Source organism: Talpa occidentalis, unplaced genomic scaffold (assembly GCF_014898055.3).
Source record: "Talpa occidentalis isolate TD23 unplaced genomic scaffold, MPIMG_talOcc4v2.1 talOcc4.11, whole genome shotgun sequence".
NCBI lineage: Eukaryota > Metazoa > Chordata > Mammalia > Eulipotyphla > Talpidae > Talpa > Talpa occidentalis.
Window position 1 is genome coordinate 84,799,425 of NW_023601104.1, and position 15,518 is coordinate 84,814,942.

Here is a 15,518-nt window from a genome sequence, read left to right on the forward strand (position 1 = left end):
TCCCGAGGAGAGCAATTTGCCTATAGTTGAGAAGTATATCTATAATGCAGCACATATTAAAAAAAAAATCAGCAATGATGGAAATTATCTTTATCTGTATAGTAGGTATTAACCATATGTGACTAAGCACTTGAAATGTGGCTGCCATGACATAAAAAAAAAGAATTATTAAGTATATTGATTGCATTAACTTAATGATAGTTTAAATGGCCACAGGTGACTATACCTTCTGTTGGACAGTGTCATACAAGGGTCTTGATTAAAGGGGACTGGAAGTCTTAACATGTACAATTTCTTTTGCCCTGAACAACTGTAGAATACCCATTGTCCTATGTCAGGGTGCCCTTAAAATCCTACAATCCACATTGCTTAAGCGGTAATTCTCAATGAAGAGTGATTTACCCTCAGAGGTCATTTAGCAATACTCAGAGATATAATGGATTGTCACTGCTGAGATTGAGAAAGTCATCAGTAAAGGAAATTACAGCCCAAATTTTTGTTTTAATTGTTATGCCTGCAACGCATTTTAGTTTGTAATGTTTTTGACACATTATTAAAATGATTTCACTATCTCTTGAAACATGTAATTCAAATGACTTTTCCATATTCATAGCTAGTAATGTGGCAGAACCTGCATTGGAAATACATTCTCTGACTCAACACCTCCATATATTTTCTTTTCTTGATAGAATATCAAGTCTGTCAGTTTTTCTCTCATAAATTTTTCCAGTCTGCCTCTATCCCTTTCCGGCATTACTCACTTTAACTTCCCAGCACCCTTCCTCGACATGTCATTATCACAATCTAATTTATGCACTGTCCTGCTATTTCTTTGTTACCCTATATGTTTACTCTGCCCCTAACTAGATTGCATATTTGTTATAGGAAGATAATTGAGAAAGTGAAATTGGAAAACCTTAAGAATCAGATTTGTGTCCTGTGAGAAACAAACTCTGTATTGTTTCTCTTTTGAAAAGTAGGTCATTGCTCCTGGTCTAATAGAAAAATCTTGATGAGGGAATAACAAGGAATCATGTAGTCAAATTCTGATTATATTTTTAATTCAAACTGTTACTTGAAAACACTTAGGAACATTTCTAATGGAAAACTTTGCAAATGTTAATTATAATTTGAAAGCAAGTAAGTAGTAAAATTTCAAAGAAATAATTTTAAAGGCCAGCATAAATGAATCACAGAACTCAATTTTTTTCACAGGATGGTTTAGACTTTTGTTAAAGTCTTCTTAAGAGATAGGGTTTGAATTATAAATCAAGAAGTTATTGGTATGTAGTTCTACACCCAAATGTCAGAAAATGTCAAAGAAAAATAGAATTATGATGTTAGATATAGCATGTAATCTGTCTGTAGCATAGTTTTTTATTTTTGTTTTCCAGTGCAGCAAATAATAATACTTTATTTTGATCCAGGGGATGTTTTCCACCTGAAAATTTGTGGTTAACAAAACTCAGCAAAAATGGACAATGATTAGATTGTAATTGAATCTGATAGCATTTTCTTATGAAATACTGAGGGTCTTGTCAACCACGCTATGGCCAACTATGGATTTAAACAGCTATGTTTTAAATCTGTAAAACTATTCACTTAATAGTAAGCCCTAGAATGTGTCTATTTTTTTTTAAAGATTTATTTGTTTATTTATTTATAAAAGCACTGGGTACAATCAGAAGCACAGGAGGGTGAGAGAATTCACCAGAGCCAGAGCAGGGAGCAGAGCAGGCAGAAGGACTGAAGTACACTGCTGAGGGGAGCAGTGGGCGGCAGGAGAGGTCTGCGCGCCATGTGGGACCCTCCTCCGTTGGCCGGGGAGCAGCCGGGGATCGAACCGGCGCTGAAGAGGCTGTGGGCAGCTTCGCAACCCAGTGCTCAACCGCTGTGCCACGGGGGAGGACCTAGAATGTGTCTATTATTGTGTATTCCCAAACTCTCTTTAGGCAACTAATAGTCAATTAGGGCATCCTCTGACAGGCTCCCTTGAACTTGTAATGATGTGTTAAATTGTCTTAATATATACTATTTCTTGAATGAATAATCACCTCAAAATGGATACTATCTAAATGACTATAGTTTCTGTCAACTAAATTTCTTTCATGATCTAGAGAAGTATGTGGACTTTATAGTCATTCAGAAAAATGTTCAATGAATGGATCATGCTACAAATGGAAAACATTATTTTTTAAAAAAGATTCATTTATTCACATACAAGAACTGGGGTGTAGACCAGAGGTGTGGGGAGGTGTTGAGAGGATTCACCAGAGAGAGTTGGGAGCAAAACAGGCAGATGTACTGAAATACATCTGGTGATAGCTCAATAGTGCTGTGTTTTTAACCCTTGTGCCACCAGGGAAGGCCCCAGATGAATTATTTTTTAAGGTAACTTCCAAGACATTTTTATTGTGGTAACATTGGTTTTCATCACTGTTTGTGTTTTTGAAGTATAGGATCTCCCCCTTCGGGTGCTGTTGGTACACCACACCCCCACTAAAACACCCACAGTCCACCACCCTTATCCATTGTGTTCTTGCCCCACTTTTTTCTTATGTCCCCATCTCTGGTAGCATCAGTTTGATAGTTCACGTCAAGGATTAGTTTGGCTTTATTTGATCGTTTGTTTGGTTTCTCTGTATTTTGCATTTAAGTGACACCATCTAGTAACAAATGAATTATTATAATTTAAAAAATGATAAAAATGATTATATGAATGGTACAGAAGTTATTAATTAAGAAATAAATATTACTTTAATTGTTTAGGATTAATTTGATATAATGCTTGGCATGTGGTAGTTACACAAGTATTGATAAAAACAAAGAATTTGACAATTATTGTTTACTTTTAAATTTACTCACTTTTACCAGAAACTATCATGCCCTGATCTCTGGGCAGTGTTGAAAAGGGTGTGCAGAAAAAGGACTCTCTTACTTTGTTGGTGGGAATGTAGACTAAGTCAGCCCCTCTGGAAGACAGTGTGGAAGTTTCTGAAAGCATTGAAAATAGATAGACCATATTATCCAGCTGTCCCTCTCCTAACTATTTTTCCTGAAGAATAGAAAAGCATTAAGTTGACAGGATAATGCACCCCTATTTTCATTGCAACACTATAAACAATAACCAAATTATGGAAACAACCTATGTGCCCAGGAATAATGAGTGGGTAAAGATGTAGACTACATATACCATGTAATACTTTCTGCTATTAAAATAAAGATGAAATCTTATCATTTGTGACAACATGGAAGGAAATGGATGTGATTGTGCTAAACAAAATAAGTAAGAAAGCAAATGAATGGATGATTTTGTTCATATGTGGGATGTAAGGAAATAAAGCAAAGGAAGAGGGAAAAAAAACAACTCACAATAACTCTTGAAATCTAACTACAGAACTTAAGGCTACCTGAGGGGGAAGGTGGAGAGTGGGGCATAAAGTGGGGGGAGGCTCCATGGATTGGTGGAAGATTATTTGTAATTTCAAGGTTGATGACGTATGATTACAAACATTTGCAGAAGTATGAACCTCTACTCCTAAAACTTACACAGTGTTGTAAACCAATGTTACTTCAGTGACATAATTAAATATAAAAAAGATAAAATTACTCAAATTTGTCATGGCTGCCATGTTTTTGACTTTCACAGTATCTGGGATATATACGTATTCAACTATTCCTGTCAAAAATACAATCTCCAAATGATATATTTTGCTTTCATTTATACTTAATTCATCAAAATATGCTTTCATGGTATCTCTTTGGTATTCATAATGGCTTTTCAGTAAGTCATGGAAAGTTCCCACTTTGAATGGGGACATGACACTTTGCCAACAGTTCATCCAACATAGTTAACTTTCTCAGAATCCATAAGAAGGTTAAAAATGAAAGAACTTTCCACCATTAACCCAATGTGATCAGAGACTTTTCACTAGTCATGAATGCCAGAGTCAAGCTCCCACTCAGGGTGACTGTGACTCAGAATACAACGTGTAGGCGTTTTTAATTGAGCTGATGGAAATGGTTGACAGGGTAATAGTTGTAATTGTTCACCATTTCACATAGAAAAGAATTTGCTCAGTAAATAGGAGGCTTTGTTTCCAACCTAATTTAATGGAAACACAGAAGGTACAAGAAAGTAATGTGCCAACTGACACTGGGTGTAAAATAAGGCATTTTAGAGACTTTTGTGCAAATGTCCATCAGCTGACATCTGTCAAAGCAAACGTCTGGGATGGCTTCAGAGCATATGCGTTTGCCAGCAGCAAACATTTAGTGAGCTTCGTTCTCTGAGGAATAGAGTTGGTTTGTTTTTGTAATGTGAGCATTTGAAATAATCCACTTTCTCCAAAAACCCCAAACTACTACAAAAACACCATGCAGCCTGGTTATACAGTAAAAGGAACAGACTTTGATGCATATGGATGGCAATGCTTAGACTAATTGAGAGGCTACAGGAGTGAAAGAAAGGAGACTCGCGTGACAGCTTGTTTTATTGTAGCCTGGGTAAAGGCTTTAAGGCCTAAAGAATATTACTTCCATCAAATACATAAACTTAAATGGGCTCCAAGCTGCCTGCCCTTACACTCCACTAAAGCATCTTGTGTGTTTATACTTCTGTTGTCTGGCCTGATTTCCATTTCAATTTCTGTAAGTATCATAAAGTCTCACGGAACATAAAACTACAAAAATTAACTGCATTCTATAATTTAGAGTTCATTCCTCAGGATAGTCAGGAGAGAGAAATTCCAGTAGTATATCCATCCTTAGGGCAAGACTTATCTATATTTTTCTACATCTCATTTTATTATAATTGACCTATGGAACATCCATTTTGTGGATCAGCTGTAGCAAATTTAAATAAGCCAATGTCCTACTGAATAGACTCCTCCACTTAACACTCTTTCCCTCCACTTCTCAGTCCACTATCATGCCCTGATCTCAGGGCAGAGATTTAGAGGCAAATATGCAAGGAGAGTCAAGTAATGTGAGCATTTGAAATAATTACTACCTAAATTAGAATTGACGGTAGTGATATTAAATGTCTCAATATAGAAAGTGTTCTAAAATTTATTTATTTATTTTTAAAGATTTACCTATTTTATGCATAAAGAACTGGGGTACAGACCAGAGGTGGGGGAGGTGAGAGGATTCACCAGAGACAGAGTGGGGAACAGAACAGGCAGACTAATTGAAATACACTGCTGAGGGGAACAGCAGGCGAGACAGGAGAGGTCTGCTGCACCATATTGGTAGCTCCCTGGCCAGCCTGGGATGGAACTGGTGCTGCAGAGGCTGTGGATAGCTTCACAGTGCTATGCTTAAGCCCTTGCGCCACCAGGGATGCCATGTTCTAAAATTTAACTTTGAAGAAGCTGTCTAAATTAATGATTCTTTGGGGGAAAAAAATGTTAGTTTATAACTTTGGAAAAGCATTTTTTATTCACCTTTTACTTTACAAAATTATCAAATTTTCTAAAACCATGCCACTTTGTCTGGCGTATACCAAGTATCTTATACAAATTCTTCTTCTAGCATTAAAAAAAATGTGAGTATCTTTGTACAAGGCCATATATGGGACTATTCATTTACTAAGTTTTTTATTAAAGGGCTATTCTGATATGTATATATATTTCTCCATTCTCTGCCATATTTTTATTAGAATTCAAAGTATAGAATAACATAAAAATTAGCATGATTTAGCTTTTCCAAGTATTTATTATATCTTATTTATCTTCTGTTTCTAAATATTTCTTCTTCTCCTCATAATAATGGTGTCTGTGAGGTTATTTTATGAGCATGAAAATGAATGGATTCATCTTAGAGAAACTTTTAGAGATCATTCATTGAAAAACTTTGAGTAATCATAATGACATTCACTACTGATTCATGATTTCTTTTTCTGGATAGTGGGCAAAACACTGCATACAGTGCCCTTAATCATTACAACTCTTGTTGTTTGGTGTTTTCTATTAAAAAATTAGTAAATAAATGGTAAGCAGATGATAAAACTGAAGGTATCACATAATAGGGTTTTGAATTCTCTCTTAATCCCCAAATTGTATTCTTTCTATTCTGAAACACTTCACATAAGTGTCCTGATTCTAATGTTAGCCTAAGAAATTTGATTTTTTCTATCTAATTCCTTTATTTCATTAATTTCTTCTCTCTCTTTTTGTACAGGAAACACAGGTGTGTCTATTGTTTAGTGTAATGTGCAAGTCCTGGGTTCAATGTTATGGTCAGTTAGCAATACTTGGATCCTCAGTGTCAGAGCAGCTGTTAACTACATGAAAGGAAGCATAGTCCAGTACCTGTATCGCACATTCCCTGAGCTCCCAGGAGAATGTCCAATATTTTCTCTTCTGATGCTGACCTACCATGTGCATTATTCCAGAAGTGGATGTGCACTAATAGTTAACAATATTGAAAGGCCAAGATCTTAATTATCATTTTCCCTTTTGGGGGATTGAAATGAATCAAGGGACAAATCTTTTGCTGACCTCTTTGTGAGTTTTCTGGGTCACATTCTCCAAGGAGGCCTGGCTTACATCTGGTAAGTCATTCCCATTGGATAGTCCTTTCATTTATTTATTTATTTTAACTTAAAAACTTTTGGACAATGCTGCTGATAAGCAATTTACAAAGCTTCACTGAGCTAGGGAGTGATAAAAATGATTCCCTGTAGTAACAAATACCTTCTTTTTCATCCTGACCTGAAATTACTTAGGGCATCTAGAGTGATGGGCCCATAACACCTCTGAAAAAAGAGCCACAATATTTATGTCTCAAAGCTGTCATTCATACTCTCTGTGAACAAGTTTGCAGTTGTTTTTTTTTCATATCAAAATCCTGTTCTCAACATGATACTGTCTGCTTCAAGAATCCCAAAGTCAAAAAGTAAGATTACTATGCAGCACTTAGCACATCAATTCTGTGATATTTGAACCCCAAAGGAGGAGAGCAGTCATCAATTAAGAACTGTGGTCAGATAGCAAAGCCAACAAATAAAAAACAGTATTCAGCATCGTTTACTAACTGCTATGATTGATTCAGAGTTAAACTGGAACACACAATGTGCATGATAAAGACAATTTTTTGTTTGTTTGTTTGTTTTTGTTGCTATTGAGGTAAGGAATCCATCTTCCTTTAAATTATGATAACATTCTATTCTACCGTGCATGCAAAGAATCACTTATATGACCTACCCCCAAGCTGAATATTTTAGTACAGGGATTTCACACAAAAACTGCTGGAGCTGCAGATCTTACCTCATAACAAGAGAAAGGGCAGACTTTAAAGTGGGGATAGGGAAGAGAGGGAGGGAGAGTTTCTGTCAGACCTGTGACAAAGCTAAGTAGACTTGACAAAATAGGTCAAAGTTATAAAATATATTTGATCAAAATTAATTTCATTGGTATATCAAATCACAAGATTGCAAAATGATACACATGTCTCATGAATTTGGTGGTTTACAACAGTTATATGTTACCCCATATATTTTAGCCCACACTACCCCCTAATGTGATAAGATTTATGCCAATGTAAATTGGATACATATTAACTCATAGACTTACTTTTGCTAAGAAGGTATAATTGAGTGCCTTGTGTATACCTGCCTTTCAATTTTTTCAAAATTCCAAGCAACTTATTCTCCCCAGGTGGCTTTTGAATCCTGGACTTCATATGTTTACTCTCACGAGAGTTTCACCTTTAGAACTCTCATTTCACGGTTTTGGATTTCTTAGAAGCAGATGATGAGGCAAGAATTTAAGTGTCAATAACTTCTGTGGTGGTTCATCCAAGAGTACATGGGTAAAGGAGCAAATAAATGACAAAGGGAATGAAAAAGTCAAGGTTTGTATAATCAAGTCAGTTACCATTTCTTAGACAATGGAAACTCAGTTTTATGGAAGAAACCCTAGAGATGCTGTAGAATATGCCTAAAGAGATTCATCTTGGGGCCTCCCTGGTGGCCTCGGGGGTTGTCTCAGCACTATCATTGCTTCCGCCTGGGTTCAATTCCCATCCTGGGAGCTAACTCACATATGGCACAACAAACTTTTCCTTTATGGCCCTCTACTCCCCATAGCACTGTATTTCAGTCCATCCACCTGTTCTCCTACCCACTCTGTCTCTGGTGAGTCCTCTCACCCCCTGCGCCACTGGTCCATACCACAGTTCTTCTATGCAAAAATAAATTAAAACAAATTATAATAAAATAATTAAACAACAAAAAAAGAGATCTCAGCCAAAGCTCAAGTATTTACTTATTTAATACCCCCCAGGTACTCAAAGGTCATTATCTCTCCAGCACTTCCCATGGCCATATGCAGTGGTTTAAAGTGTTCCTGAAGCCAGAAAGATGTCTCTGACAGAGGCGGTGAGTGTTGCAATATTAATTTGTAGAAGCAAATGTAGAGAACATATGAAGACTTACTGCCTACTGGGTTCTGATGAGGTATGTTTGTTGTAAAAGGTTTTTTCTAAAACTAATGTGAAAATGAGATTGATATCTATCCATAGAGTATTACATATGGCAAGCATTATGCAAAAGAGGTAACCAGATGAATAGAAGATGCAGAATAACTTCTAGTCAGATGGAGGAAAGCCTAGAACTTATCCCTACTTGATTCTCAAATATTCTCATATCATCTATACATTCCTAATTTTTTTTTGATGTTGTATGTCATCTTTGAGAATTGTTTGTGGTTTAATTCTAGTCTACAATCTTGTAGTTAGATTTCAAGTTGAATTATAATGAGGGTCAAGAGTATAGCTTTATAAAAAAATAGTGTTATCTTTCAGTGAAAAAAATAAAAACTATTTTAATGCCTTTTTTAAATATGACAGAAAATTGATTTTTGTTGTCTGGGCAGTTTTGAACTTGAGCTCATGATGTGTTCCATGGATTAGAAACTTCTTTGATAACTCTGTGACTTTAGCATTTATCACTATATGTTTACTTTTGGTATTTTGAGTGGAGAAGGTGGAATAATATATTCCCTTTGTTGTAAAAGTGTAATAGAAGTTTGATTGGAAGAAAAGATGCCTCAGATCATGCTTGGTAACCTTGCACACATTCCCATAGGTGACCAAAATCAAGGCTTGAATGGTAACTAGTCTGAGTCTCGGAGGGAATCTGTGATCCTCCCCAAAGAGTACGGAGGCCAGGAAAGATCTGCCAGGAGACCATCTCTCTGGCCTCCCTCCCTGTCTCCTCTGGGAGGCTGCCATGAAACACCTTCTCATTTCCTCCTGGAGTCTGAGGAGTCTGGGACTCTGCCCCATCTCCCTCAGAATGGGGCTGCAGGATAAGGAATCCCACATCTCAAAATTCTGTCATCTGGTTCCTCTTTACTGGTACTTGGAACAGGACCGGAAGCCTGGCACCTTTGTTCAGTCTTCTATTTGCTGTAAGTAATTTAAACATGGCTTATTGCAAGTTAGCAGCCAAGTCAGACCATCCTTGGTTTTGACCTTGTCTTCTGTTGTACTTGATAGTTATAACCTCTTGTCAGATAGAGAAAGCCTCCCATTGACCTCCAAGGCCCTCACTAAAAAGCAAAGATTCATTTCCATTGTCCCTACCCATTCATTAAATTCTAGAAAAACTAAAATTTTTGACAGATATATGTATTGGCAGGGGAGAACTTTAATTTTATTGAAATTCTTGAATTTAAACAAGATGTGCATAGTTCTTTTCTCTTCAACAGGAATTACCATTAAAATAGAATGGTTATATTGGTAATATATACTCTGGGAATTCTCCATAATAAAATATTGCTAAATGGAGTTAAAATTCTGCATGGGCATGTGCAGTGAACCTCTTGAGATGAGAATATTGTGAATCAAGGTATTTGCCTACTCATTAACTTGCAGTTACCAAGTCAAAGTATATCTTGAAATAACTAGTCTGCCTGAAAATTCCTTTTAATATAGACATCCAGCTACTTTACCAGACACTAATATTCCATATACAGAGTGCATAATAAAGCATATAGAACTCAGCTTTAGCTCATCATTTAAAATCCTTAAAAATCCCCTAAGTAACCCACCCCTCAAAATAACCTTGCATTATAATCTGAGATATATTTCTACTAATCTTTGTATAAATACATTGATTTAAGCACCTACTATGTATCGAGACATTTAATATTTGGTCATTTATTGTGTATGATATAATCATTACAAAATCTTGTAGACATACGATATTGTTTACTTTTTTTTATACAAGGAAAGAAACCAAAGATATTAGGTATCCTGGACAAGGCCCTAAGCTAATCAATGGTATAGGTGTGATCCATAACCTTGACATTGAGCTTGTGTTCTTTCAACTTGACTTTCAACTTGTGTTCTTTCAACTTTTTCCAATATATGCAATGTCCAGGCTCCATATTGCTTTGATTGAATGTTTATTTCATCATCCTTATAATAGTGAATCAACTTATAATAATTTAGTATTAGTTGCATAGAAAAATTACGAAAAAATTCTCATAATTAAAACTTCCTAGTAATTAAATGTATTTGGTTTTCAAAAAATGCAAAGATCTGGAGTACGGAATAGCTCCCCCAGTCAGTGAAGACTGGCATTCTGTCACTGGTATGACAAGAATGAACATTTGTTAAAATGGATGGCTGTATTCTTGCTACATCTAAACCACTGATGATTAAAATTAGACTCTAATCATCTCTTGGTTATATTGTATTTCTGTTAGAGACATGGAAAACAAATTTTTGTAGTAACCTTTATGCAAAATGCTATGTTTTAAAAGAATCCTAGTGGGTTTATGGTTTTAAATGACATTACAGTACATTAAATTTAATGACATTACATTTAAAAAGCTACGTGTACGCATTATTTCACCAAATAATTTATTGACTCATTAAAATAATCCTTACAATGGATGTACTAGGGGTCTGGAATTCTAAAATGAGTGAATCAGATATAAACTGTCCTCTAACAACATATATGAGGCTAAGCATTTACCCAGGAATGATTGTTGTCACTTCTTGAAATATTTCTGGGCCTCTGGTTTTGAAATTACCCCCAGATTTTGGGGTGCTACACTTACATGGTTACCAGTTTTCATGTCAGATCTCTGTCCTTTGAGATGACATTCCAATTTCTCTGATTAATAGTCTTTCTCAAGTATTTGGGAAGTCTGGCAGAGGTCAGCTACATGCTGCAAATTATAGATGGGAAGATATCACCTCCTTTTCCTGAACAGATCAGAAGATCATACATTTGATCCTTCATCTTGAGGAAGGACTCCTATTGAGTAGTGATGTAGGAAGGTAATATTCACTGAGTGGATGGCTCATTTAAGTCGAGGTGGCAATAAATAAGGTGATAGATTTCACAACTTGCCTGCCTGTGGTTTGTGTCTAAGATGTGAATTTACATATTGGTGAAAAATCACTAGAAATAATGACTTTGGAAAAGGAGAGCACACTATTCAACACACATTGACCTGTATAAAGAAAGCTTCAGAAAAAAAATGTGCTGAGGGGCCTCCCTGGTGGCACAAGGGGTTAAGAACCACACTATGAAGCAATCCTTAGCCTCTGCAGCACAAGTTCGATCCCTGGCCGGCCAGGAAGCAACCCACATGGCGCAGAAGACCTCTCCTGTCTCTCCTGCTGTTCCCTTCAGCAGTGTATTTCAGTCAGTCTCCTTGTTCTGTTCCCTGCTCTGTCTCTGGTGAATCCTCTCCCACCCCCCACCCTGCATCTCTGGCCTGTACCCCAGTTCTTGTATGCATAAATAAATAAATCTTTAAAAAAAAAGAAAAAAAAGAAAAAAATGTGCTGACATTTTGAACAAAGCTAGTCACAAATTTGCTTTTTCTCAAGGAGGTAATCTCCCTATAGATGAATATTATTTTATAGTAAATAAGTTCTATAAGTCATTCAGTAATTAATTATACTGAGGCTCTTCTTTTGAAGAACTAGATGAGGAACATTTCAAAAAGACGTCAGTGGCCTCTCTGGAGGCCTAGGAGTTAAGTCTCAGCACTATCACCACTACAGCCTGAGTTTGATCCCCAGCCAGGAAGCTGACCCACATAGCACAGCAGACCTTTCCTGTCTCGCCAGCTGCTCCCTTCAGCAGTGTATTTCAGTCAATCTGCCTGTTCTGCACCCCACTGGTGAATCCTCTCACCCTTTGTACCTCTGGTCTATAGCTCAGTTCTTCTTCAAACAAAAATAAAAAAAAAAAAAAGAAGAAAAGAAAAAAAAAATCAAAGCAATGACAACTGTTAGAAAAAGTAAATAAGAGTCATTTGATTTGAGCTTGTTATACACACTGGGTTGGCTCTGAATACTGTCTTGTTTGAGCCTCTCAGTCATGGTGTAGATATGTATTATAATTATTTCATAATATACCGTGGTTTATAAAGTAAACTTGTTTCTTGAAAGTTATACAGTTAGCCCATTGAGCTTTCACATTAGAATTCAGGACAATTTGATTCTAAATCATGATATTTCTTTATCATAAATGCTGTTTGATATGTAAAGAGAACTCATTTCATATGTAGATATTCTTAGAATTTGCTTCCAGAGGGTTCATTACTGTGCACAGACACCATATACAAAGTTAACAAGGTGAGTACTAAAGATTTATTTTTCCACTTCTTGCCTGCATGTCTTTGTAAATTTTCATTATATTTCTAAATAATATGCAGGCTAAATATCAGAAATAAGAAAAAATATTTCATATGCAAACATGTTCAATCTTGGAAGTAGAGACTGGTTTCATTTCTGAAGAAATGTGAAGAATAATGTTAAATGCTTTAAAAATTGAAGCTGTCCTTTTGAAATGCATCACTCCCTCCAGCTTTCAGGTTGTCATCTATTCTCTGACAAACAGCCTGATTCCCACATGACATATTCAGATCCTGCCCCGTGCAGACTCACTTATGGTGACTCCATTTAAGTCACACTTTCTAAATTGTTCCCAAGAGAGCCCGCTCAAATAGAGCGAGGCTGTCCGCATTAGCCAGCACACAGTCGGGCTGAGTGACAGGCATGTTTAATCTGTTCATTTCAAATCTGCAAAGCACTTTGTCTCTTAATGATGCACTGCCTGCAAAATCACGTCTGCAAGCCCTTTTATTTGGCTTCCTCCAGAACTGGACATCTTAGGCAGGGCAAAGAGACAGAGTGCTATGAAGCCCAGATGCTGAGCTTATCTCTTTCTGAAGATAGCCACTGAGGTCCGGGCATTGGCCCCAGATAATGAGACCAGGGTTCAAACTACTTTGTCCAGAATGTAAAGCCCTTTACAATCTGTTCAAGGTCATGTTGTGTTACACTCCGCATGACTCTTCCACACCACGAGACTTCATCATCGTCCCTCTCTCCTGTTATACTTTCTCACTCTTGTCCTTGCATCTCTTGCTGCTCCTACTTGATATTCTTGCCATCACTATGTTTGGTTAGATGGCCCCGAAGATTATTTCGAACAGAACACTTGTGTTCCCAGCCATTCTGTCCACTGATGAAAGGTCACCTTCAGAATGTAAATTTGGGAGGTTCAACAAGAAGACCTGCCTAAAAGTGTGTAAAGCTGGCAACTCAATGCAGTTATCTCTTCTTCCCTCTAAATTCTACATTTTTTTTTCACTCTTGGTATATTTAAACCCATAATGCTCTCTGCTTATCATGAGATTATTGTTTTTATACACTGGTCACAAAACTAAATCTTTGAAGAGCAGGTAATGCCTTAACTCATCTTCCTATCCCCACACTATTTTCTTATACTTGGGAACTAAGCAAAACTTGCACTAATTTTATCAAGTGGTGACTCCCCCCCACCCCCATAATTTCTCCATGAATGTATCTAACTTCTCCAGAACACATATACTTATAATTCCTTATCACTTCAGGCAGATTTTAACAGGTGGGGAATTTAAGGAAAAAACAAACAAACAAAAAGAACCAACTAAAAAATCTTAAAATGTGTTGATTTTGCTTATTGACCTCCCATTTCATCAGGATTTATGTTCTAAAAAAAAAAAAAATCTGCATGTGTAAGGATCAACTTTCAAATCTACTACCTAAGAGAATCTTGGCTAAGAGAGACAAGGAGTAACAAATATTCCCTAAGACATACACTTGGACTTCTCCTGAACAGGAGAAACTAATTAGCACTGAGAAATTCATCAACTACTGTGATTTCAACAATTATCTTATATTGTTTTATAGATTTCTTTTAAAAAAAAATCCATATGCTCAAATTTAACAGATCATCTTGGTTAAAATTTTGTTGTTTCCATTTCTATATGTATCATGTTGAGTATTTATCTACTTTTCCTTTCATTGGTTTTGTCATTTGTTAAATAAGCAGTGCAGTAGTAACTACCTCCTAAGATTATTACAAGTATTAACATCAGTACATAGGTAATATGTTTAGATTAGTGCCTGTGCAAAACAAGAATTCAATTGACATTAGCTATACATTTATTTGTTTCTCACATTTATTACACCTTTACTTAATATTGATCTCTCCACTTTATAACTAGATGACACCACCAGGTAATATATGTTATTTATCTTGCAGTATATTACCTATGATGTATACCTGAAGAATTCTGTTTTTTTTTTTTAATTTTAAATCCTGTGTTCTTTCCTTATAGAGTGAAACATTATTGAAGTCCCATTTTTATTTTAAAAGCAATTATCATTTTCTGAAATTACTTTTTGAATAATCATGCCTGTTTCCTCACATCCCCACTAAGATATAATCTTGAGGTAGGCATGGCATGTGCTTGTCTTGACTAACTCTGGGGCTAGAGGCAGGGACTGCCACACGCATCTTTTCAGAATAGATGAAACTACAAAAGGTATCTGTGTATGTGCATGTGAGAGAGTATTTTCGGTCTTTTTTCGCATTAAGAGGGAAATAACACCATCTCTGTAGACACGTCTTTACATGACCACGGACACATACGATAGAGCCATCTTTTTTTTTTAAGATTTATTTATTTATTTATACAAGAACTGGGGTACAGGCCAGATGCATGGAGGGTGAGAGGATTCACCAGAGACAGAGTGGGGAACAGAACAGGCAGACTGACGAAATACACTGCTGAGGGGAGCATTGGGCGGGAAAGGAGAGGTCTGCCCTGCCATGTGGGACCCTCGCCGGCGGCCGGGGATCGAACAGGCGCTGCAGAGACTACGGATAGCTTCACAGTGCGGCGCTCAACCGCCTGTGCCACCAGGGGAGGCCCCAATATAGCCATCTTAATATTGTGATTGGTCAGACCTGGCCATGCTGGGCAAGATGATAATTAAGTAGGTAGGCTCCACTCCTTCTTACTTACTCCTGTTATATCCATGAGCCAATAGTTCAGTTGAATAGAGGCTCTTTGGAGCTCTTTTCTTTTTTCTCTCTTGATGCCACGTGATCATCACGGTATGTGGTTATAAGCACCATCCTGAGGGACTTGTACTTGTTCTACAGTTTAACAAGTATTTTGATTGAGGCCGAGGGGAAGCAAAGCCTTGGG

General features: G+C 36.7%; 1 long non-coding RNA gene across 1 annotated transcript in view; it reads left to right on the forward strand.

The window, feature by feature from the left end:
- Nucleotides 1-15,518, forward strand: part of LOC119238315 (uncharacterized) — a 140,531-nt gene that overhangs the window by 54,773 nt on the left and 70,240 nt on the right. Inside the window, exon 3 of the long non-coding RNA XR_005123539.2 lies at nucleotides 8,289-8,383. This is a non-coding gene — a long non-coding RNA (uncharacterized LOC119238315). The remainder of the gene's footprint in view (nucleotides 1-8,288; nucleotides 8,384-15,518) is intronic.